Source organism: Pongo abelii, chromosome 12, assembly GCF_028885655.2.
Source record: "Pongo abelii isolate AG06213 chromosome 12, NHGRI_mPonAbe1-v2.0_pri, whole genome shotgun sequence".
In the NCBI taxonomy this organism is placed as follows: domain Eukaryota; kingdom Metazoa; phylum Chordata; class Mammalia; order Primates; family Hominidae; genus Pongo; species Pongo abelii.
Genome location: NC_071997.2, coordinates 79516403 through 79539666, shown reverse-complemented (window position 1 = coordinate 79539666; position 23264 = coordinate 79516403). Strand labels below are relative to the sequence as shown.

The 23264-nt window shown below is 37.3% G+C and overlaps 1 long non-coding RNA gene across 2 annotated transcripts in view; it reads right to left on the bottom strand.

Moving 5' to 3' along the window:
* Nucleotides 1–23264, bottom strand: part of LOC134759647 (uncharacterized) — a 218550-nt gene that overhangs the window by 165371 nt on the left and 29915 nt on the right. For both annotated transcript variants that reach the window (XR_010136185.1, XR_010136184.1), the window contains one exon: nucleotides 21727–21788. This is a non-coding gene — a long non-coding RNA (uncharacterized LOC134759647). The remainder of the gene's footprint in view (nucleotides 1–21726; nucleotides 21789–23264) is intronic.

The following is a 23264-nucleotide window of genomic DNA, read 5'->3' as shown; positions in this document are numbered from 1 at the left end:
TGTGACTCACTCTGCCATTTACAGACAGAGTAATGTCACCAGCCCTGCGGTAAGAGGAGTACAAATTTTTTAGAAGGCTAGCCAAATTTTGGTTGGTTGAAGCATCTCCCATCTAGTTTCCCAATAATTTACAATATTAACTATACGATTGTAACCTGAATAAAATTCTCCCTTGTCTTTTCATTATTTCAATTATTTTCAAGGTCTTACTTTTTATTTTTCTCTAAAACACTCATCAAAACAATATTATACTAGTCAAGATAGCTGAGATTCAACTCAAAAAACATTGATTAAGGCACTACTGTGTTCCAGGCATAATCCTAGAGGTTTTACAAAACAATCTTTGCCAAATGAACAAAAGCAAAAAACTCATAATATAGCTAGAACACACAGAGATACACTCACCATAGGCTATTCTGAAAGTGTTGAGTGCTGTGATAGGTATAGAAATACATATACACATAAATTAATATAGATATAAATACAGATATACAAGGGGATACAGAATCATAGGAGCCTCCCTAGAGGTAATTAACTTTAAGCTAGAAGATGAGGATTCTCCTTGGGGTAGAGATATAAGAACACTTAAAGGAAACATAAGCCAAATATAAAGTAGAGCAAGATCTTTCTTGGAACAGTAATCAAAGAAACTATATAGGAAGGGAAAATTCAGAGTAGAACCTTGAAAGGGAATCTGGGGCTACTTAGAACCGGTTACAGAAATTTCTTACTCCTGTTCTTTTGGAATCATTCCAGACCAATCTCTTCCCATCATAAAACCACTAAACCATTGTGGGACATTACAGTTTCCAGGTTGCCTTTTTCAGCTAGTTTCCTTGTCTTCATACTAGCTATTTGCTTTCTTCCTTCTTTCCCCTAACTATATTCAACCTTCCATCCCATAGGCAGAGTGATACACCTAAGGTGCAAATCTGATCCTGGCACTCAGTGTCCCTGTAGCTTCCACTTGCTCTAGTCTAAGTGGTCTAGCATGCCATACATAGTGCTCTGTGATATGGCCCTTGCTCTCCTTCTAGTTCCTTAATGAAAGTATCTCCAGTTAGCAGCCCCTAAAGCCAGTGTGCTCTCATACCTCTGTGCCTCAGTGTGAGCTGCTTCTCTAAACTGAAGGAACTCTCTTATTCCAATTATCTTATTCTCACCCCTGTATATCCTTGAAAACTGGTATTCTTCTTCAAGGACTCAACTCAGAGGGCTTACCTGGAGAATATTTTCTAGAACCTCCTCCCCTGACTAACACACACGGTCAGCCTCTCCTTCCTCTCTGCCCACATCGTACTCTGTAAATACATTAATAAAAGCAGGTATCACATTGCTTATTTTTTATTTTTTTATGTCTTAAGTTCTAAAAATGTCATCTAGTTTATTACTATGTCACCAGGACCTGGCAACAGTTCCTGGTTCATAACAAATGATGAATATAGGAATAAATGAATGAATAAATAAATGAATGATAGTATTTAAGTCAAATAAGAGAGAATTTTAAGAATATGGGATTGAGTCAATAGTCATTTTATACAAAAAGGTCAAGCATAGTTAGGGTGGAAGTTATTAATGATCTTTGCAATAATAATTTCTCTAAAGATTATGATGGGTTGAAAAGTACATTATGCTAAGGAAATGGCAAAAGGGGATCTTCTGTGCAATATTTATAATTTGGTCATATTTGTAAGACTGAGAAGAAGAAAGTAATATAAGGAGAAATATTGAAAATACAAGAAAGTTGGTATGATTGATGGGAAAAGATCACAAAGGAGATATGGAACAGGATCAAACCCCATGTGGGGAGATTTGTCTTGGAGAGCTGTGGTATTTCTCCTTTTGAAACAAGTGGTAAGAAATACACTATAAAGTAAAGAAACAGGTAAGTTTAGAAGAAGAAGAAATGGGATTTGAGCATTTATGTCTCTGTGCCTGATATCTTTATTGTTTGCTCCAAAGAGAAGAGTTCACTACTGGAGAATGAGAACCCAGGAGAATCGTAAAGATTTGGAAAATTTAGGATAGGGCAGCCAAGAGACAGCTTGGGCAGAATAAAGCTTAGCCTTTCATGGTATCTAGGGAACCACCCCCAAATTTAAGTAATAATAATGATAGAAATGAATAATACATATGAACATGGACTGTGAACTGTCTCTCAATCTTAACGTAAGCATGACAGAAAGTCTCTTCAGATACTTCTGCTATTTTACTGATATACAAACTAAATGCAAACAAAATGCTATTATGCAAATGTAAATTCAAGGTAAGTCTTCTAGGCTCTCCTTCCAATCAGATTACCAACCTTTTGCTCTTCCATATAGAAATGCTAAAGCTGCTCCTAAAAATCCATATGTGGACATAAGAACATAGACTAAGGTGGAGTAAAAGAAAATTGAAAGCAGCACAAGGGTCCAGCTGAAAGTGAAACTGTTAAACCTTTGATGACATCAATTTGCAACGTTTTAAAATTGTCTAGTTTGAGTCATGGTAGAGCAAATGACAAGGTTCTGAAAGATTTGAGAGTCCTGGCTAGAGTAGCTATGGAAGACTACAAGGAAAAGATAAGAGCCACGGAGGCATATAGCAGGATGGCCAGGTGGGGACCCAGGAAAGCACAATTCATTCTGCTTAAATGGGGAAATGAGGCTTTTAGTTTCTTTGATATGGATGTCAGTGTGCAAGCTGGATGACATTTGGGCAGAGAATAAAATGGGTTTAATACACTGTCCAGGAAAAACGTTTGTCTGGGTCTGTCCCTACCCTCTTTCTGACAGGTAGCTTGTTGTTGTTATCTCCTGTAGCTTCTTGTACTATCCAGGCTCAGAAGGACTCTTCACCATGGTTAGAAATCAATAAAGGCATCTGAAGTTAGTTTAGAATAGCCTATGAATACTTTCTCAGCATCCTTTCCTTTTGGTTAGATTTGTCCTAACTCATGCATTACATCACACATTCACTGAGCAAATATTTATAGAGTGCTGACTCTATGCCACACACTGTTCAATGTGTTTGGATATAACAGTAAACAAAGAAGCAAGATGACTGCTATTATAGAACTTAATATTCTAGACTGCAGAAAAGAGATCCTAAGTGACTACACATATACACACAAAGATTACACACACACATACACACACACACACACACACATATATATAACACATTTAACAGATAAATTGGAAAACATTAAAAAGGATAATGTGAAGATGAAAAAGGATGGCTTAATTTGAGAGGCCAGGAAAGACCACTCTGATAAGTTCAAATGTGACTAAGAACTAATGGATACCAAGGGGACAGCCATATGGCCATATGGATGTAGAAGGCAGAGGTAATGGCAGGAACAAAGATCCCAAGGCAGGAATAAACTTCCAGTGTGGCTGAGACACAGCAAAGAGCTGGAAAGGAGGTAATGTGGTTGAGGAGGAGTGAATGAGGTGGAAAGGTACCGGATAAGGGCAAAGGAAAGAGAGAAAATTATTTTTTGAAAAATTGTGCAGGCTATGATAAATGGTCTGAATATTATTCTGCCTGAAATGGGAATCTGCTAAAGGGTTTCAGCAGAGGTGTGATATAATCTGATCTGTATGTCAAAACAGCACTTTGACTTTTGCTTGAAAAAAGAAAGGATTCAGAGAAGAAATAGGGAGGCAATTGTTAGGAAGCTATTGCATTGATCCAAAAGATGGTTGTCCCATCCAAGATAATAGGGGTAAAAGTAGAGAGAAGTACAAACTCAAAATGTTTTTAGAGATAGAAATGGCAGGACTTTGTAACTGATTTCGTTGTGAATATAAAAGAAAAGAGAAATAAAGAAACAGTTCTACGTTTTCAGTTTGACTCTATGAGTAGGCAGTGGTGTAATTTCCTAACAGGGAAGAAAACTGTTCCAGTTCTACCAGGGCAGAATTGAGCCCCAAAGAAGAGATAGGGTCCAGCCACTCTAGAGACACAAAGATCTATCTGACACTCGAAGTATGCAAATTATGATTGTAAACCGAAATCCATTTCAAAGCTCTTTCTCCTGTGCCTCTTTTTCCTGTGGCATGGCCTAACTCCTAGTGACCCAACTTGGAAATGCTGTAGTCATCTTTGACTTTTCTATTTCTTTTACATACAAAATCCAGTCTGATACCCAGCCATACGGATTTCACTTGAAAAAATGTCTCTTGACGATGTATCCTCTGCTACCCTACCCTTGATTTATTCAGGTCTTTTCAGTCTTCAATGGATCATTACTGAGTACCCCAAAGTCTTTTCTCTGCTTCTAGGTTTCTCCTTCTCTGCCCATTTCTTCCAAGCTATAAGCTGCTGTCACAGTAATCTTTATAAATGAATGACTGGACATATTTATGCACTTAAATAAAATAGAAATCAGGTAAAATTTGTGATGACTCTTGACTTGTAGTGAGTTAAAGGTAAATTCCTGGGCATGTAATATAACAGACTTTTCCAAGGGTGCATGATTAGAAAAATGCCAATCCCTGGTCAATTTTAACTGGTCTGAGATAGAATTAGAAAAATAGGACAATAATAAATATATATATGAATATATATACATGTATATACGTATATATATGAATATATATACATGTATATACGTATATACATGTATATATATATACGTATATACATGTATATATATTGAATTCAGTTGTATTCATTTGCCAACTGTCCTTTCTTAAAAAAGACTAGACATCATATTTATATGTCCTTTGGATCTGTTCAAAAATTTTCAGTCCCTGGTCAGAAGATACACCCTGTTAAAATACGTCATGTCCAAGGGAATTGTAAACATCTGGGACATCAGTGAGGTCGGGTAATATGAAACAATGTCTACAGTTTATATTCCAAACACAGTCATGTAGGGAAAATAATGACCTCAACCAGTAGAGAATTCTTCACCCGGAGAATGTACCCAATGCTGGAGAAAGGATCCCTTGTGAGAAATTAAAAGACATCATAGGACTCTAGACCATTGCATACGTCTGCTTCAGACGTCTAATATCATGCACTGTCCTGCTTTAATAAAAACTCTTCTGCCAAAGCCTTGTCAATAGGATTACCCATTCAAGGGATGCTTGGGTGTTCTGATGGGTATTTGAGAAGAGGGTACAATCACTATAAAACATTGGGTATATTCTGTGTCACAGGTAACTAAGTGGCATTTTATTATATTCAATTATATGTTTGAATTTTCATAAGAATTTTTTCATACATGCAAATATGACTCTGCAAATAGCTTATAATTTTGTCAAACAGTAATCTATTTTCCATAAATATTAAGAGAAAAAATCACAATTATTCTTAAACATTTGTTGGTTTTAAACCATTTGTTTCCAGGGTCAATTAACCTAAATTAGTATCAGCTAAAATATCATTTAGAGTTAGCAGAAACATCAGAAGGAGGTGAAAGGAGGAATTTTGGGTTGTATGGAGGGGATCTAGCAGGAAGAAATTGAAAGAAAATATATCAGAAATAAATTTGTCATACTGGACGAGGTAGTAAGAGGTGAGCCTTGGGAAGAGATATACTGCCTGGTCTTTCTGAGATGACAAGGCATTAAGCAAGGTTTCTAAATAATAAACCCATAACAAATTATATAAGCAGCCTTTGGAATTTAAAGCAAAATAGACTTTGAGCGCTCATAAATTTGCTCCCAAGTTAACCTCACAAAATTACCCTTAATTTAAAATTTCACAGTCACTCCACCAATAGATGCACATTAGAAGGGCATTGGGTAATTACTATTTATTAGCATTACATACAATTTAGACCAGTTTCAGGAAATACCATATAAATTCTTTCCCTTGAGTCTGACCTTAACCACAAAGTCTAATGATCTAACCAGAGCAGTTAGCAGGGCAGAGAGAACCCATTATCTAAAGAATGTTTTTGCAAAATGCCAGTTCACTTGTCATTTATCAGCTAAAAAGCAATCTGACCTTGGGTATGAAGTCATCTTTCCAAATTTCATTTTGGGATCCAGTAAATCTACTAAAAACTTAGCAGAAATTGAGAGTTGAGATTATGAGCCTCAAGCACATGTATCCTAGATACAGCCTGACGTGATAGTGCAGAATGCATTGCCTATTTTAATATTCTGATGCAAGCCACTACTGCAGAGATATATTTGCATTCAGAATGCACAGTCATAGAAGCAATGTGATCTAAAGGCTTGTCATGTGTTAAATGCCTCAAAGTGTTTTGCAGACAACAGGAAGTTTCACTTACAAAAAGTACTAGAATTAATGAGTCAAGGTAGGTGACAAGCTCTTAAGCTGATACATACATCAAGGAACTGAGCTTCTCATAACCATCCTGCCATACTTGATTATGTTCTGGGAAAACGTCCCACATACAAATGTGACTTTGTTTATTAAATCTAACATATTAAATGCAGTATGCTGCTAAAAATTACTCTCATTTTTATATAGAAGAATATATTTCCATAAACGATAAATAGAGAATAATTTAAACAACATTAAATATAAAGAGTGTGAAGAAAATATTATTATAGCTTGCATTAAAATGTCATGAGATCAGAGAGGCTTAGAATAAATGATTTGATGAAGGCTTTTCTTGCAAGTCCATTTTATTTGAAGCAGGGTAAATTCTGCCTTGAAATATTCTCTCTCATAAACAGACCAACTCAATCTTAAGAGTTCCTAATGCAGATTCTAAAATTGTTTCATTTGGGCTAATGACATAGAATAAGGACGAAGGAGAGAATCATGCATTCTTGAAGCAGAAGAAATTGGCAATTGCTTGCTCTCTGGGGAGATGGTTTCGAAAACCAGTGTGAAAGGCTTGAACGAATGTGTACATTTGCACAAGGGCAGTAACAAAGACTCTGTGAGTAATGAGACAACATCAGCAAGTAGGTTCAGTATCCAACAACTCTTCCAAAGGAATGAGGACTGACTCATGAAAGCTGAGTAAACTATTAAGGGTCATGTGTAAGGATCAAATACTGTGGCAACATCTGGGTGTGGAAGGTAAAGAGCAACAGGACTAATTGTGGCCAAACCCTGAACTAAGGAAATGCAAAGGGGTGGGAGACATGCAGTGAAGAAAGCAAATGGACCATGAAGCTATAAAAACTTACTTATTATTCCCCAAGCTAGTCACGCAGACCGACTTTATTCTAAGTATCAAATACAGGGAGTCAATTCAGTGCATTGTTACAAGAGCAGAAGTTTTAGCATCAGCAGAAGGGTAAGCTCTGCCATGTATTACCTCTATGACTTCAGGCATGTTACTTCTGAGAGAAGTTAAGTAACAAATTTCTTTATCTGTAAATGGGATGATACTCTCTACATAAACACGTGACAATGTAATTGGCATATGGTAACTTCACAATAACATTAACTTTTTTGTATTGCCTTAGTGCTCCTTATATTACTACAAATCACAGGGAATGAAGACAGAATTGATCCCTGATTATTGGTATGAGGCATGGCTCTGCAGTCTTAATAGGCCCCACTGTGTTTAGAAACATATTGAGTAGCCCAAGCAGCTGCTAGCTGTAGTCTTTCTAGGTACAAGGTTCTTCACCTTGGCTGCACTTTGCAGACACTCAGAGAGCTTTATAAAAACTACGTTGTTAGTTTTTAGACTGAGTAAACCAGCCTAGTAGGGATATGAACCTAAAACTGACAATAAATGTAATAGAAAAAAAATGGTCAGTGGATGTGGATGTGGCTTTGGTTGTGGATGTGAGTGTTAGTGTGGCTGTGAATGTGGGTGTGGATGTAGCTATGGATGTGGATGTGGGTGTGACTGTGAATGTGAATGAGCATGTGGATGTGGCTGTGGATGCAGCAGTGGACAAGGATGAGGATGTGGATGTGACTGCAAATGTGGATGAAAATGTTGGATGTGGATGAGGACTTGGATGTGGATGTGGCTATGGATGTGGATGAGGATGTGGCTGTGGATGTGAATGTGGCTGTAGATGTGGATGTGGATATGGATGTGACTGTGGATGTGGATGGGGATGTTGATGTGGCTGTGGATGTGAAGGTTGCTGCGGATGTGAAAGAGGATATGGATGTGGATGTGGAAACTGTGGATGTGAATGAAGATGTGGCTGTGGCTGTGGATGTGCATGTTGCTGAGGACGTAGATGTAGATAAGGATATGAATGTGACTGTGTGTGTGGATGTAGCTGTGAATGTGGATGAGGATGTGGATGTGACTGTGGATATGAGTGTATATGTGGAAGAGGGGGTGGATGTCACTGTGAATGTGGATGTGACTCTGTATGTGGATGTAGCTATGTATGTAGATGAGGATGTGCATGTGATTGTGAGTGTGGATGTTGCTGGAGATGTGGATGTGGGTACAGACAATGACAGAGTGAGAGAAAGTCAGTGGGTCTTGAAGAATGGTCCTATGACTATGTAATGCCTGGCTGCACCAAACACTTGAAGTTCTATTTTTGACCAGTTATATTCCAATCCTGACTATTCCCATCACTTTATAAAGAAATTTGACTGTGAAGTACTTGAGGCACAAGAGAAAATAAAAATAATAAAATGAGAATTTCTTAGAAACAACAAAACAACAGCGGCGGCAAGAATAACAATGAAGATGGGTAGATCAAGCAAGGAGAAGAAATAGATGAATTGAAGGTAGAATGCAAAGAAAGCAAACAATATTGTAGAAAGAAGCAGGAGGAAAAATACAGAAAAGAAAGTGGGTAACAGTCTAAGTAAGAAACCACTCTTCTTGCTTTGGGAGGAGATTCTGATCAGAACTGGAAGTCTGCCCTCTCTCCTTGCTAAGAAGCCAGAGTTAGAAACACATGTGTCTTCTCCTTTATTAGCAAGTGCCAGGGGAATTAACAGTCCATTCCACATGTTCTGGTCTTTGAAACTCTCTCCAGAAGCACTGATATTGGAGAAACAGTAAGTAAGGTCCAGTGGGTGAATGCTCCCTTAAGGGCAAATAGGAGGCTGAATCTGGGCCACAGTTGTCAAAGAAGAAAGAAATCTAATCACTTCCTAATCTCTGATTTTGGCAGCCAGTACTTGTTCTCCCAATAGATTCTACTACATGTCTCACAACTATAAACCTTAAATTGCTAACAACAGTCTTGCCTCTATAGTCCATCTTTCAGCCACAAGGTCCTGTGAGATTTGCATAATTAACAGTTCTAATTTATTTTTTTCTTCAAAATTCAGAGTTGGGATAAAAATAGAAATATAATAGTCTTGTCCTTTGACAGTTTTCATTTCGGTTTGCAATTGTTTTTAGGTACTAGAAAAGTGTAATAATTAGGATCTATTATCAAGATGACTGGAGCACTGAATCAGTATAATGGCCTCTGTCCATATAAATCATGGTGGCATGATCATATAAATGATAGTTTTATAGCTTTTTCTGGAATCTAAACTCAATGAAACAAAATAATATTATCTTTCTGAGACAGCTTCCACCTCCAAGAATGTTAAGTGGAAGTACCTTTTCTAAAGAGAAAGCTACACATATTTTCCTTCAGAATAGCAAGTGGAGGGTGACAACACTCAAAGAGGGTCAGTACATGTCAGGGCCCATCCCTGCCAGATGCTCCAATACCCCAGGCACCTATGAAGAAAGGAGAGGGGGAGCTTTGTACATGGCGTACCAACTTCTCTACTAAATTACCAACTTCTTGAAAACCACAGCTCATTCTCTCTTTCTAGGGAGCAAGCAATAAAAGAAATCTATGGAAGAAATGATTTTCCTTCATTTTCCTTTGAGCCTCTGTGCATTGCGAAATGAGGGTTTCTACATAAATTTTTTTTCTGACTTAATGTACTCCCCTGGTTACTTATTTCAACATTTTCACTACATGTCTTCCTTTATAATCCACGTAGAGATGACTTCTTCGGGGATACTATGGAAAGATAAGGGATAAAGGGTAGAGGAGTGGCTGGAACTGACTACCAGAGGATCCCACATTACTGCCCTTGCTCTCTACCAAATAACAGCCTAGAACTCACAGACTCAGCAGCTTTCCATGTAATATTAACGCAAGACAAAGGCTTCTGCTCTGGAATGCACCCCCCCCAACCGGCAGACCTCATTTTCAGGAAGACCATACATACTGGTTTGCCTGAGACTATTTGGTTTTTGCAAATTGCCCTGCCATGTGTATTAATTGCACCACTTTTCCAAGCAGGGTCACTTTTACAAAAAGTAAAAGTGCTTGGAAAAAAAAAAGTATATAATCACCCTACTTTATAGTTTTCCTTTATAACGCTATCCCTTACAACTACCTACACCACTGCCATAAAAATCTGACATGAAATACCAGATTTTACTACCATATTGGAAAAACTTTCAAAGAGCAAAGTATAAATTAAAGAATTTAAAAAGAAACACTACATATGACCTTCCTTGTAGTCCAGAAGAAAGGACTGAATAATTTCTTTTAGAGATGCACCCAAGGTCCTAACCTTGCTCCTCTGACCTTAAGACCACACTGTGTGGCACCTAGTAGGTGGCTCTGTGTGGGCATGTGTACAACACATATGCGTGAGAGTGGGGTCAGTCTCCAACAACTCCTGTTATCAAGTTATTCTAAATATACACCCAATATTAATGTAAATAGCTTAACTATCATATATGCAATGCAGATACAACTTTAAGAAAGGTCCCATAGGCTCCTCTTCCAACCATGTTGCCATAAGGAGGCCCTACCACACATAAATTCTGGACTTTCCACTTTCTACACCCACCCTGAGAGCACCTTGAAATCTCTATAGTGCCAGATTCCACACATCTACTCATAGGAGTTAGACTCTCTCCAGGGTCCATCTCTCATCTCCCATAAGCACTCAATAAACAGAGTAGCAGCCATTTGTGCAATTTCCCAAATCTGACTTATTTAATACACTACAAAATTCTCACGTGAGGATAGAGCAGAGAGGAAGTGCTTCGGAGGCGCCATCTGAATAGTGCAGCATAAATTTAGGTGTGCTAAACCCAGCCCCTTTGAGGACTTCTTATCAATATGAATTTACTTTATTTTTTCTCTAAGAACCTAGTAAGTAATTGTTGGAACACATTTCTGATGCATGAACACATGTATACCAAACCATCCCAGACAATCATCAGTTCTCAGAAATAGCACAGTCTAAATTCAAAAGGAGAGAGAAAAATGTGTTTCTAACTGCCCTGTAACTGGCAATGTCCCTGATGCCCACAGTGTAGGAAGCATGCTGCATATTTCGTGCTGTGCGCTGTCAGTGTTTCCCTACCCTGCGTGTTTTCACAATATGTCCCCTTAAGCCTGCAAAGAATAATAAACAAACAAAAAACTTTAGGGAGCCTCCAAATACCTTCTCCCATTGGATTCACAAAGATTTAGCTAATGGTTGAATGTACAACCAGGGAGGATCGGAAAAAGTACATACACAGAGTGTCCTCTTACCCTCCAGCCTCTGCATGAGGAATGGATTATTTCATTTGCATTGCTATAATTTTGAAGATAAAAATGTGAGAAAAGCTTACATTGATTTGTCTCTCCATTTTCTGTTTAATTTTTTCACTTTCTCCTCCTTTAAATGATTCCTACCTTCTGCACATTTATATTATATCAAATGCTATGTGTAGTCAGCAGGCAATGCCATGAAAAATAAGAAAAAAGACCTGCAGTTACTTAATGCTTTTTGTACAGAAAACACAATGATATAAAATACATGTCCTATCAGATAAGTCAGCCAATGTACTAACACAGAAACTATTCATTTCCACCAAAAGCTGAGTCAGTACGGCAGAATGAATAAGATACAACGAAATCAGGGAGATACAGTTTAAAATCTTGAGTCTGCCACTAACTCCCACTGTAACATTAGGCGAGTTATTTAAATTTCTCTGAATCTCAATTATCTTAATTGAAAATGGATTTAACTTTATCTTGTAAAGTTGTGAGAAGAGTTAAATGAAAATTCAAATAAAAAACATCAAAAACGATACGTGGTAACTTCTTTAACTGCCAAATAAGTCACTGCCCAGTGCTCTCACCTGAATGCATAACCACATCTTCAAACTCAATGTCACCAACCCACTTCTGGAGAAAAATACCTCATAACCAACATTGGGAATCATCAGTAGTTTGTCATTCTCTGCTATCTTATGTCATCTGATCAGTCATTGAATCTTCTGGGGGTCCACTTCAGAACAAGCTTCATCTTTTTCTCTCCCCATCTATTTCCATGGGCACTGCCTTAATATAGGTTTCCATAGCCTCCTTTCCATACTGCCTTAATATAGGTCTTATAATTCTTCTGGATTATTACAGTCTTTACTGGTCTTCCTGCCTCCAATCTCTACCCTTCTAAATCTACTCTCCCAATTATCCCAAGGTAATGTTTTTGAACTATAAATATGCTCACATACTTGCTATCCTTGAAATAATGTAATGACTCTCCTTTGCCTATTAGAATGATTTTCAGCTCCTTAGCATGGTATATACTAAATCTTTTTTTTTTTTTTTGAGATGGAGTCTTGCTCTGCTGCCCAGGCTATAGTGCAGTGGCACGATCTTGGCTCACTGCAACCTCTGCCTCCCAGGTTCAAGTGATTTCTGGCTAATTTTTTAATTTTTAGTAGACAGGGTTTCACCATGCTGGGCAGACAGATCTCGAATTCCTGACCTCAAGTGATCAACCTGCCTCGGCCTCCCAAAGTGCTAGGATTACAGGAGTGAGCCACCGCGCCCAGCCTATACTAAATCTTCATTGGCTATATTAAAACCCTCATTTTTCTGCCACTATTAAGCAGGTAATCTTCAGGCAGCCCCCTAGTTATTCTTTCCTTAAGAATAACTTCATAAATATTCTTAAGCAAATCTCATTTGCTTAAGCCTCTGGGCCTTTCTACATGATATTTCCTTTAAAACGTTTTTTTTTTCTTTTTGTTATTAATTATTGAACCTAAATTGCTCTTTGAATTCAACTGAGCAAAGGCTCCACCAGGGTTATTTGTTCAGTCCCTTAAAATCATAAGCTACTTTTTAAAACTTTATTATAGCAGTATATAATGATCTATTTAAATGTCTACTGCCTAACTAAATAAAGAGCATGAGTTTTTTGTCTTTGACTTTCAGTATCTAGCACAACATCTAGCACCTGGGCAGCCTCACTGCCTGTGCTGAATGGACACACGGTGAATGGGCAACTGGAAATGGAAATATTCATTTATTTGAACTGACATATGTCACAGGCATTATTGCAAAAGAAGGACTGGTTTTTGTAAAGTGAAAATGCTGTGGACACTTAAACCTAAAGAATGGAAAGAATGATAACTACCATACCAGAAAAGAAGTGTCAAAATGAGTTTGCAGGGTTTGTTTTAAACGTGCCCAGCCTGTTTTGGTTCTAGGAGATTTTGCTACTGTGTCTATCAAAATGCATATGTCTAACAAAGAATACATGGGACTGCCATCATTTACCCTGAGGTGACCTAGAAAGCAATTTGTTAGTGTGGAGAAACACACATATGACCCAAAGGCTACGGTGATCATCATTCATTTATTCAACAAATATTTACTGAGAACCTAATATACACCAGTCACTGATTATCTATAAAAATGTTGTTTCTAATTGGACTAATGAGAGTCAATGATGTCATTGCAAAAGAAAAAAAACCCCAAAAGTAATGTGTTTGGAGAGTATTAAAGTGTTTACTTCCTGTATAAAGTGATTTTCCCACTTCCCTGAGTATAAGTTACCTCCCTAGGGAAGATTATACTGTGGAAATACCTTCCTCTAATATAGCCTCATACATAAAGGAAACATGGCATATCAAAGTGGGACAGTATGTTGAGGGTTCACAAGACCATGCCCTTCATTGGTGCATTGGTAAATTTTGCCCTCCTTTTAGAAGTTACTATATTTAGTACAAAAGGTCCCTTATATGACTAACTGGCACCTAGACAACAGATACTACTTGAGTTCTCATAAGATAAAACATTTGTAACAACTATAGCAGGTGAAAGCAAACTACATCTTGAAGGCAAAATCTACCCAAAGTTTTTTTCTGTAAATAAAGTTTTATTGCAACATGGTGCATATCCATTCATTTACATATTGTTTACAGCTGCTTTCTTCCCTAATGGCAGAGTTGAGTAGTTGTGACAGAGACTGTATGGCTTGCAGCTCCTGAAACATTTACTATCTGTCCCTTTACAAAAATTTGCCAAGTTTTCTACTACACGTACCAGATTGTATTGAGAAACCCATTTCATAATATAAATGTAGTAAAGTAGATCAGATCAGTCAGCTAAAAGGAAGTTTGAATCCCACTAACCAACCTCTCTGTATCCTCCCTTCCCATTCACACACCCTTCCCAGGCTTCGATATCTATCATTCTATTCTCTACCTCCATAAGGTCAGATTTTTAGCACTCACATATGAATGAGAACATGTGGCATCTGTCTTTCTGTGACTGGCTCATTTCACTTAACGTTATGACCTCAAGTTCCTTCCACATTGCTGCAAATGACAGGATGTCATTCTTTTTTATGACCGAAGAGTATTTTATTGTGTGTGTATGTGTGTGTGTATATATATATATATATGTGTATATATGTATATATATACGTAGTGCGTATACGTATACGTATATACATATATACACACACGTACATGTATACATAGTATATACACGTATATACATATATGTATATATGTATACACACACACACACACATTTTCTTTATCCATTCATCATCTGTTGATGGACACTTAGGCTGATTCTATACCTTTGCTACTGTGAATAAGTGCTATGATAAACATATAAATGCAGGCATCCCTTTGATACATAGATTTATTTTCCTTTACATAAATACCCAACTCAAGATTGCTATGACTATTCAGCTTATTTTTGGTTCCATGAGAATTTTAGAATTGTTTTTTTCTATTTCTGTGAAAAATGACATTGGTATTTTCACAGAGATTGCATTAAATCTGTAGATTCCTTTGGTCAGTATGGTCATCTTATTGATATTAATTCTTCTGATCCCTGAGCATGGGATGTCTTCCATTTGTTTGTTTCCTCTCCAATTTCTTTCATCAGTGTTTTGTAGCTTTCTTTGCAGAGATCTTTCAGCTCCTTTGTTAAATTAATTCCAAGGCATTTATTTATTTTTTGTGGGTATTTTAAATGGGTTTATTTAGAAATAAACCATATTGATTTATTTCTAAACTGGCTTATTATTGGTATATAAAAATGCTATTGATTTATGGATGTTGATTTTGTATTCTGCAACTTTAGTGAATTTATCAAATCTAGGAATTTATTGGTAGAGTATTACGGTTTTCTAAATGTAAGATTATAACATCAGCAAAGAGGGACAATGTGACTTTTTCTTTTCTAGCTTGGTTGCCTTTTCTTTCTTTCTCTTGCTCCAACTAGGACTTCCAGTACTATATTGAATAGGCATGGTGAAAGCAGGCATCCTTGTTTTACTCCAGATCTTACAGGAAAGGCTTTCAGTTTTACCCAAGTCAGTGTGATGTTAGCTGTGGGTTTGTCACACATGGCTTTCATTATTTTGAGGTAAGTTTTCTCCATGCCTGTTCGTTGAGAACATTTATCCTGAAGAGATGCTGAATTTCATCAAATGCTTTTCCTGTGTCTTTTGAGATAATTACGTGGTTTCTGTCTTCCATTCTGTTTATGTGATATATCATATTTATTTATTTGCATATGTTAATTATTCTTGCATCCCTGAGATAAATTCTACTTGGTCATGTTATATGACCATTTTGATATGCTGCTGGATTTAGATTGTTATGTTTTGTTGAGGATTTTTGTGTCTATGTTCATCAGAGATATTGGCTTATAGTTTAGTTTTCTGTTGTGTCCTTGCCTGGCTTTTGTTTATCAGGGTAATGTTGGCCTCATAGAATGAGGTAGTGAGGGTTCCCTCTTCATCAATTTTTTAGAATAGTTTGAGGAGAATTGGTACCAGTTCTTTTATGTTTGGTAGAATTTGGCTTTGAACCCATCCTATACTAGGCTTTTCTGTATTGGAGAACTTTTTATTACTGATTTAATCTTGCTACTTGTTACTGTTTTTTGCAGACTTTCTATTTATTTCTAATTTAATCTTCGTAGGTTGTATGCTTTAAGGAATTCCTCCATTTCTTCTAGGTTTTCCAGTTTGTTAGTACATAGCTATTTATAATATTCTCTGATGATCTTTTGTACCTCCGTTGTACCAGTTGTAATGTCTCCTTCTTAAATTTTGATTGTATTTGAGTCTTCTTATCTCTTTTCTACTTGGTTAGTCTAGGTAGCAGATTACCAATTTTGTTTATCTTTTTTTAAGTACCAACTTTTTAATTGATCCTATGTATTGTTTTTCAGTCTGTATTTTGTTTACTTTTGCTCTGATCTTTATTTCTTTTCTTCTGGTTAATAAGGGGTTTGTTCTTGCTTTTCCATTTCCTTAAGGTAATATCATTGGTTATTTATTTGAAATCTTACTGCTTTTTTTGATGTAGGCATTTATTGCTATAAACTTTCCTCTCAGTACTGCTTTTGCAATATTTCACAAGTTTTAGTATGTTGTATTTCTGTTTTCATTTAAGAAAATTTTGATTGCCATCTTAATTTCTTTATTGACCCAAGGGTTGTTAAGGAGCATGATTTTTAATTTTCACATATTTGTGTAGCTTCCAGTTTCTCTTGGGGTTGATATCTAGTTTTATTCCATTGTCATCTGAAAAGATACTTGAAATGATTTCAATTTTCAAAAATTTGTTTAGGCTTGTTTTGGGGCCTGACATATAGTCTACACAGGAGAATGTTTCATGTATTGATGGGAAAAATGCATATTCTGCAGTTATTGGATAAAACGTTCCTTAAAATCCGTAAGGTCCATTTGATCTAGAGTTCAGTGTAAATCCAATACACCTTTGTTAGCTTTCTATCTAGTTGATCTGTCTAATGCTAAAAGTGAGTGTTGAAGTCACCAACTATTACTATATTGAAGTCTATCACTTTAGATGTAATAATATTTAATCAATTTACATTCAAGATTATTATTGATATGTGAGTTTTTGTTACTGCCATATTGTTAATTTTTTTTGGTTGTTTTGCATGTTTCTTCTTCCATTCATTTTCTCTTATTGTTTGTCTTTGTTATGTCTTTGTTTTGTCTTTGTTATGTTTGTCTTTGTTTGTGATGTTATACTGTAGTGACACCATTTGCGTCCTTCCTCTTCCCCATTTGTGTGTTTGGTTTACCAGTGAGTTTTGTACTTTCGTGTGTTTTTATGATGGTAGTTGTCATCCTTTCACTTCCAAGTTTAAGACTCCCTTGAGCATTTCCTGTAGGACCAGAATAGGAGTGATTAATTCCCTTAAATTTTTGCTTGTCTGGGAAAGCCTTTATTTTCATTCGTGAAGAATAACTCTGCTGAATGTAGTATCCTTGGGTGAGGTTTTCTTGTTGTTGTTGTTGTTGTTGTTGTTGTTTTAGCACTCTGAATACATTGTCACATTCTCTGCTGGCCTGTAAAGTTGCCGCTGAGAAATCTACTGTTAGTCTTTTGGGGTTCCTTTATAGCTGACTAGACACTTTTCTTGCTTTTGGTATCCTTTCTTTTGTTTAACTTTAGACAGTGACTGTAATGTGTCATCAAGAAGACCTTTTAGCATTCTATCTGTTTGGAGATCTTCGGGCATTCTGTATCCAGAATCCTAGGTCTCTAGCTAGACTTGGGAAGTTGTCATCTAATATTTCATTAAATACGTTTTCTAACCTTTATGTTCTTTCTTCACCCTTGGAAATACCAATATTTAGTCATTTTATATTGTTGCAAATGTCATGAAGACTTTTCTCATCCTGAAAATATTTTTTCTGCTTGATCTAGTCTATTAAAGCTTTCCATTGTATTTTATATTTGATTTAACTTTATATTGTTGCAAATGTCACAAAGACTTTATCATTCTGAAATTATTTTTTCTGCTAGATCTAGTTTATTAAAGCTTTTCATTGTATTTTATATTTGATTTAACAAATTCTTCAGTTTTAGAATTTCTGTTTGGTTCTTTGTTATATCTGCCTTTTTGGTAAATTTCTCATTCTTATCCTGAATTATATATATTTTACCTGTATTGTTTTTCAGAATTCTCTTGCATCTTTAAAATCAGTATTTTGAATTCTTTATCTGAGATTTTAACAATTTATTTTTGATTGGTATCTTTTTCTGGAGAATTATGAGTTCCTTTCAGGTGTCAAGTTGCCTTGCTTTTTATGTTTCCTTTGTCCTTACACTGATACCTGTGCATCTAGTGTAATGATCACTTCTTCCAATTTATAAGATTGTTTTCATAGGGGAGGACATTTTTTCCTGAAGGTGTATTTATGTTATTGGTTGGATATGATGCTTTGGCTTTGATTTTGGGTGCATGTATTTGTGTGTTTTCTGTATGATTTTTTCCACTGTAAACTGCATCAGCGGTATCTGTGATTCCTTCAGTGGCTCAGGGTTTGGTTATTAGTGGAGGCTGTGGTGCAGTTTTGCTGGGGACTAGGGTGCCAGATGTGCCAATCTTCAGGCCCCAGTGGTGGCAATGGTGACTTGAGCATCCCTGTCTTTGGGCCCCTGGATGGCTTATGCTGGCACCAGTGTTGGTGGACCCAGGAGGTCTGGTTTTTGAGCTTCCACATAAGCAAGAGTTAGCTGAATATGTGGGCAGTTTCTTGGGCCTCTGGCCAGCTGATGTGATGTGGGTGATGGCAGTGGCAATGGTGGAATTCCCAACCCACTGGAATCCAAATGATCTATTTTGGTGTTGGCAGTGGCTACAACAGGTTGGGAAGCCCAGGACCCTGTCCTGCTGGTGGCATGTGCAAGTAGGTGCCAGCTATGGTGATATCAGCCCAACCTCAAACCTCAGAAGCAATTTTCTGGTGCTAATGGTAATGAACTAGGCTGGGCAATTTTCAGACCCGTTGACAGCATGTTCAATTACTGAAAGGATAAGACCAGGCCAGCATGCTAGTTCTTAGGCCCCCAGCATTGTGTTTAGATGCTGGTTTTTATAGGCAGAATTGGAGTGCTCCCCAGTTCACTGGCAGAATGCTCAGGTATGGGCAGTGGCAGCTGAACTGTGGGTCTGCCACCAGGGAGGGTAAGGCCACTCTCAGTGAAGGCAGCATAGGAAGGATATGCAGATTCCTTGTACCTCAGTCCCAAAGCTGCCTGCAGCAGTGGCAGTGGGATTTGTCCTCAGAGCATGGGAAGGTGCTTAGCTTTCCCTCTCCCTTCTAGGCTCAGGGGTGGCAGCAGCAGTAGCGGTGGCCTCAGGGAAGGACACAGTCCTTTGTCCAAAAGCTTGGTCCCTTGTGGGTTTGGCTATCAGAATGGTACCAATTGCAGCTGCTCAATACTCAGAAGCTTATGGGATTCCACATGTGTTCCCTCTCTGGAGCAATGCCTCTGTGCAATCTCTAGGTAGCTCCCTATATTAGTCTTAAGGCCATCCTGGGTAGAGGAGTTCTCCCATAGCTAGGACTGTGAAATACTGTGGCAGGAGTGTGAGACCTGGGAGTCTTTTTCATACCCTTTCCCTGAGTCTGGGAGCTTCTCTCACTTTCCAGCTGATCTTGGACAAGCAAGCTGCCTCAATTCCTTTTTCTCATTTTGATTGCTTCCCAGCACTTCTTTCTTGAATCCCAGTATTCTCTCTGAGATGATCTACTTAAAATTTGAGTATCTACTTGCTATTTTGGTTCCTCCCTGTGGATAAGGTACATACTAGCTGCATCTACTCAGCCATCTTGAACCCCTCTCCAGTATATTTCTTAATGAGCAGAAAGAGCCTAAGCTTTATAAAAGACCCATTAAATATGAACAACATATTCTTCTCTGGCACTGTGTAGAAAGCAGAGCCTTTCCTCATTGCTCCAGGAAGTTTTGACCTGCATTAAAAATTAATGTTTTATTCTCAAAACAATTTTATTTTATGACTCTATGCCCATTAATTACCTCACAGTTTTGAAGCGCTGAATTTCAGAAGGAGATTGTTTCCTCATTGCCCTCTTTAAAGTCCCTTTGTTGAAGCATGACAGCTGACTGTCACAGACTGACTCAATGCTGATGTTAATATTGTAATTGTTTTGTGGACATTATTATGGATCTTGCTATATTTTTAGAGTTTTATCAGTAATTTTAATCGTTGTAAGAACTCAGAGGAGCAAGTCAAACCATGGAACCCAAAAGGGGTTATTCATTCCAGATCCCCCACCAAGAATGGCTTTACTGCATGCTGTGATTTTTACTTTTCTAGGATCACCATGTATGACCTAGATTCTTCTTGCTAGAGCCAGACTTTCATCTCTTCTTTATATATCCTATTAATATTTTATTGTAATAGTTGTACATCAGAAATGCTGTGTCATGAAATAGATGCTGTAGAAAATTTTATTTGTCCTACAGGATAATTCAGACATTGCTCTAACACATTTTGCCATCGCCCACACTTTTTTAGTCTGCCCTATATTTGAGTCTCAGGAGAGTAAAATCTCTACGTTAATTCTGCCCACACACTTCTACACTACTTTTCTGTCTCCTCACTGACAGATCTGGGTTGGCATTGCTCTGTACTGGCTGCACAACCTTATGGTATTGCTTGCATGAGGGAAGCAAACAACAGTTTCATTTTACACATTCGGCACCTCTGATCTTCAGTAGGAGCTGAAGTGTTAAACTCTTTATTAGGGATTCATGGAGACTCCAGATCTTTCATAAGGCATTTCATCCTCAGAAGGAAACCATCTGCCTTCCCCAGAATGCCTCACAGTGCCCAAGAGAGGAACAGCCAGGACATGAGGAAGTTCTCCTGTAAGTGGTGGTAAAGAAATCTCAGGAGATAACCCCAGGGATATCAACAAAAGTTTAATTTTTAAAAAACTAAACATAGAAATGATTTTCTCCATTCATTGACTAAATATGATAATAAAATGATGATAACAATGAGAATAATGTCTGATAAAATTTATGAAATCATTACTCTCGGTCATACGTTATGTCAAATGATATTGATCAGGGGAAGAGAACTATGGCCCACAGGCTGTCCACTTCTTCTTGTAAATAAAGTTTTAGTGGAACACAGGCACAGCCATTTGTTTATGTATTATCTATGGTTGTCTTCGTCTACAATGGCACAGATGCAGTAGTTCTAACAGAGACTATATGACCAACAAAGCCTAAATACTTACTTATCTGGCCCTTTACAGAAAACAAATCACTGATCCTTGATATACATTATCTCAATTAGTTCTTTTGAGAGCTCTATGTTGTAGGTCCCATTACTATTCTCATATAAATGAAGAAATTGAAATTCAAATGATTAGAGAATTTTCCCATGCTTACGAAGTAGGGAACAGAGCCTAGGATTTGGAATGTGTTTATTTCACAATCCTATATAGGTTCTCAAGGCTTTATGGTAACCTTAGGCAAACAATTTCACCTCCATGAACCTCAACTCCCTCATGCACAAAGGAAGGGTTCACATTGAGCAGCAGCCATGGTGTTTCCCATTTACAACTTTGTGCATGTCCAGCATGATATTCATTTATTCCAAAAAGGATTTTCCAAATGCCACTCAGGAGAGGGATTTCACAGAAATAACCAGAGGAACTTTTGAAATCATCACAGGTTTACCAAGAAATTATGCCAGAGGACTATTCTCTATCATTAAATCACATAAATACCTTGTTCTCCAGAATACCTTGAATCCAATTATCAGTTCTAGGAAAAGAGCTCCAATAAACACCTGTAAAATACAAAAATACAAAAATTAATGCTGGGTTTCATGACATGTGTTATTAGAGAATCTTCTGATGAGGTCCTCAGCAGTCTGAATATCCCATTGATCTGAGCAGGTTTTCTTTCCTAAGTACTCCCTTTATTTCAATTTGTAGGCATTCAGACAGCACCACATGTACTTCTCTGTGGCCTGTTTGTTCCGAGATCTATTTCTGGCTCTCCTTCTCCTCTGTTCTATATCATAGTGGTGTTGACCCCTGCAGGCTGCATTTTTTAGGCCTGGCATAATTGCTGCTGGCTGAGTTTTAGGCCTGTGTGGAAAAATTAAGGAACATAAAACAGACATAATTTGGGGGTGCTATTCACAAATTAACATCCACTCGGAGACTTCCAAGGAGAAATGTCCTCATATGGCATCTGTGATGCTGAATGTTCTGTAGCCAAACCTCCTTCTCAGGGGACAAAGACAAGGGACAAAGAAATCAGTTGTGAATAGAATGTGTGAACAAGCCGTTAAAGAAGAAGGTCTACTACAATGTCTTTAAAGCTAAAATTTAGATGAAGATGTAATGGCCATCTTTGTTGTGTTAACCGTCTCCCAGTGCCAAAGATACTGCAGCTCCATTATTGTTAATCCTGCCAAGGGAGGAAATTACACCTTGACCCTTTCTCATTTAACGATACCTAAATGATCCTTGAAATTATAACTACTTTTATTTCTCTTATTACATCAATTACTATGACTCCAGTGCTGCAGCTAAGAACAAGATGACATTATGTCATCAAAGGTGTAAAATTTAGGGATTAATAATAATTGAGCCAGTCCTATAAACAGAACTATTAGTACACAGAACAGCAAGATAAAAATGTTTTAGAATTCCATTCTATGGAAATATTTATTCAGATCATGTAGTATAAGTGGATATAACTGCAGAAAGCCTATATGCAGGAATGTTTTTTTCAGTTGTAGTCATTTTGTTTCATCCTTTATAACTAAATCAAATTACAAGATTTTTTAGTGTTGTATAAAGAAGGAACACTTGTCAAGAAATCATGTGAAAAGACTCTGTGTGAATACAATATCTATCTTGTGTGAAATACTAGAAGACTTGTCACTGGGCCTTTTTTTTTTAAATTTTCGTCTTTAGAAAGATAGGATTTGAACAAACGATTGACATCAGCTCTGATTCTAAGAATTCCCAGTGTTCTGATTCTAAGAATTTCCCCATTGGATAGATCATATCTCCGTGTAATTCTACTACTGACATGTATTTCAAATGAAAATCTAAACATTTATAATTATTTTACTGTCCTACTCTATAATTGATAGTGGCAGGAGGCAAACAAATGTCTAGGCAGATAGGGGCAGGTCCCGAGCAAAATCCCACCTTCAAGCTGAAGATACTTTAAAGCCTAGCTACAAGTCCCGGGTGAATCCACAAACCAGACTGAGAACCTCTCTTCCCATTTGGCATTCTTTACT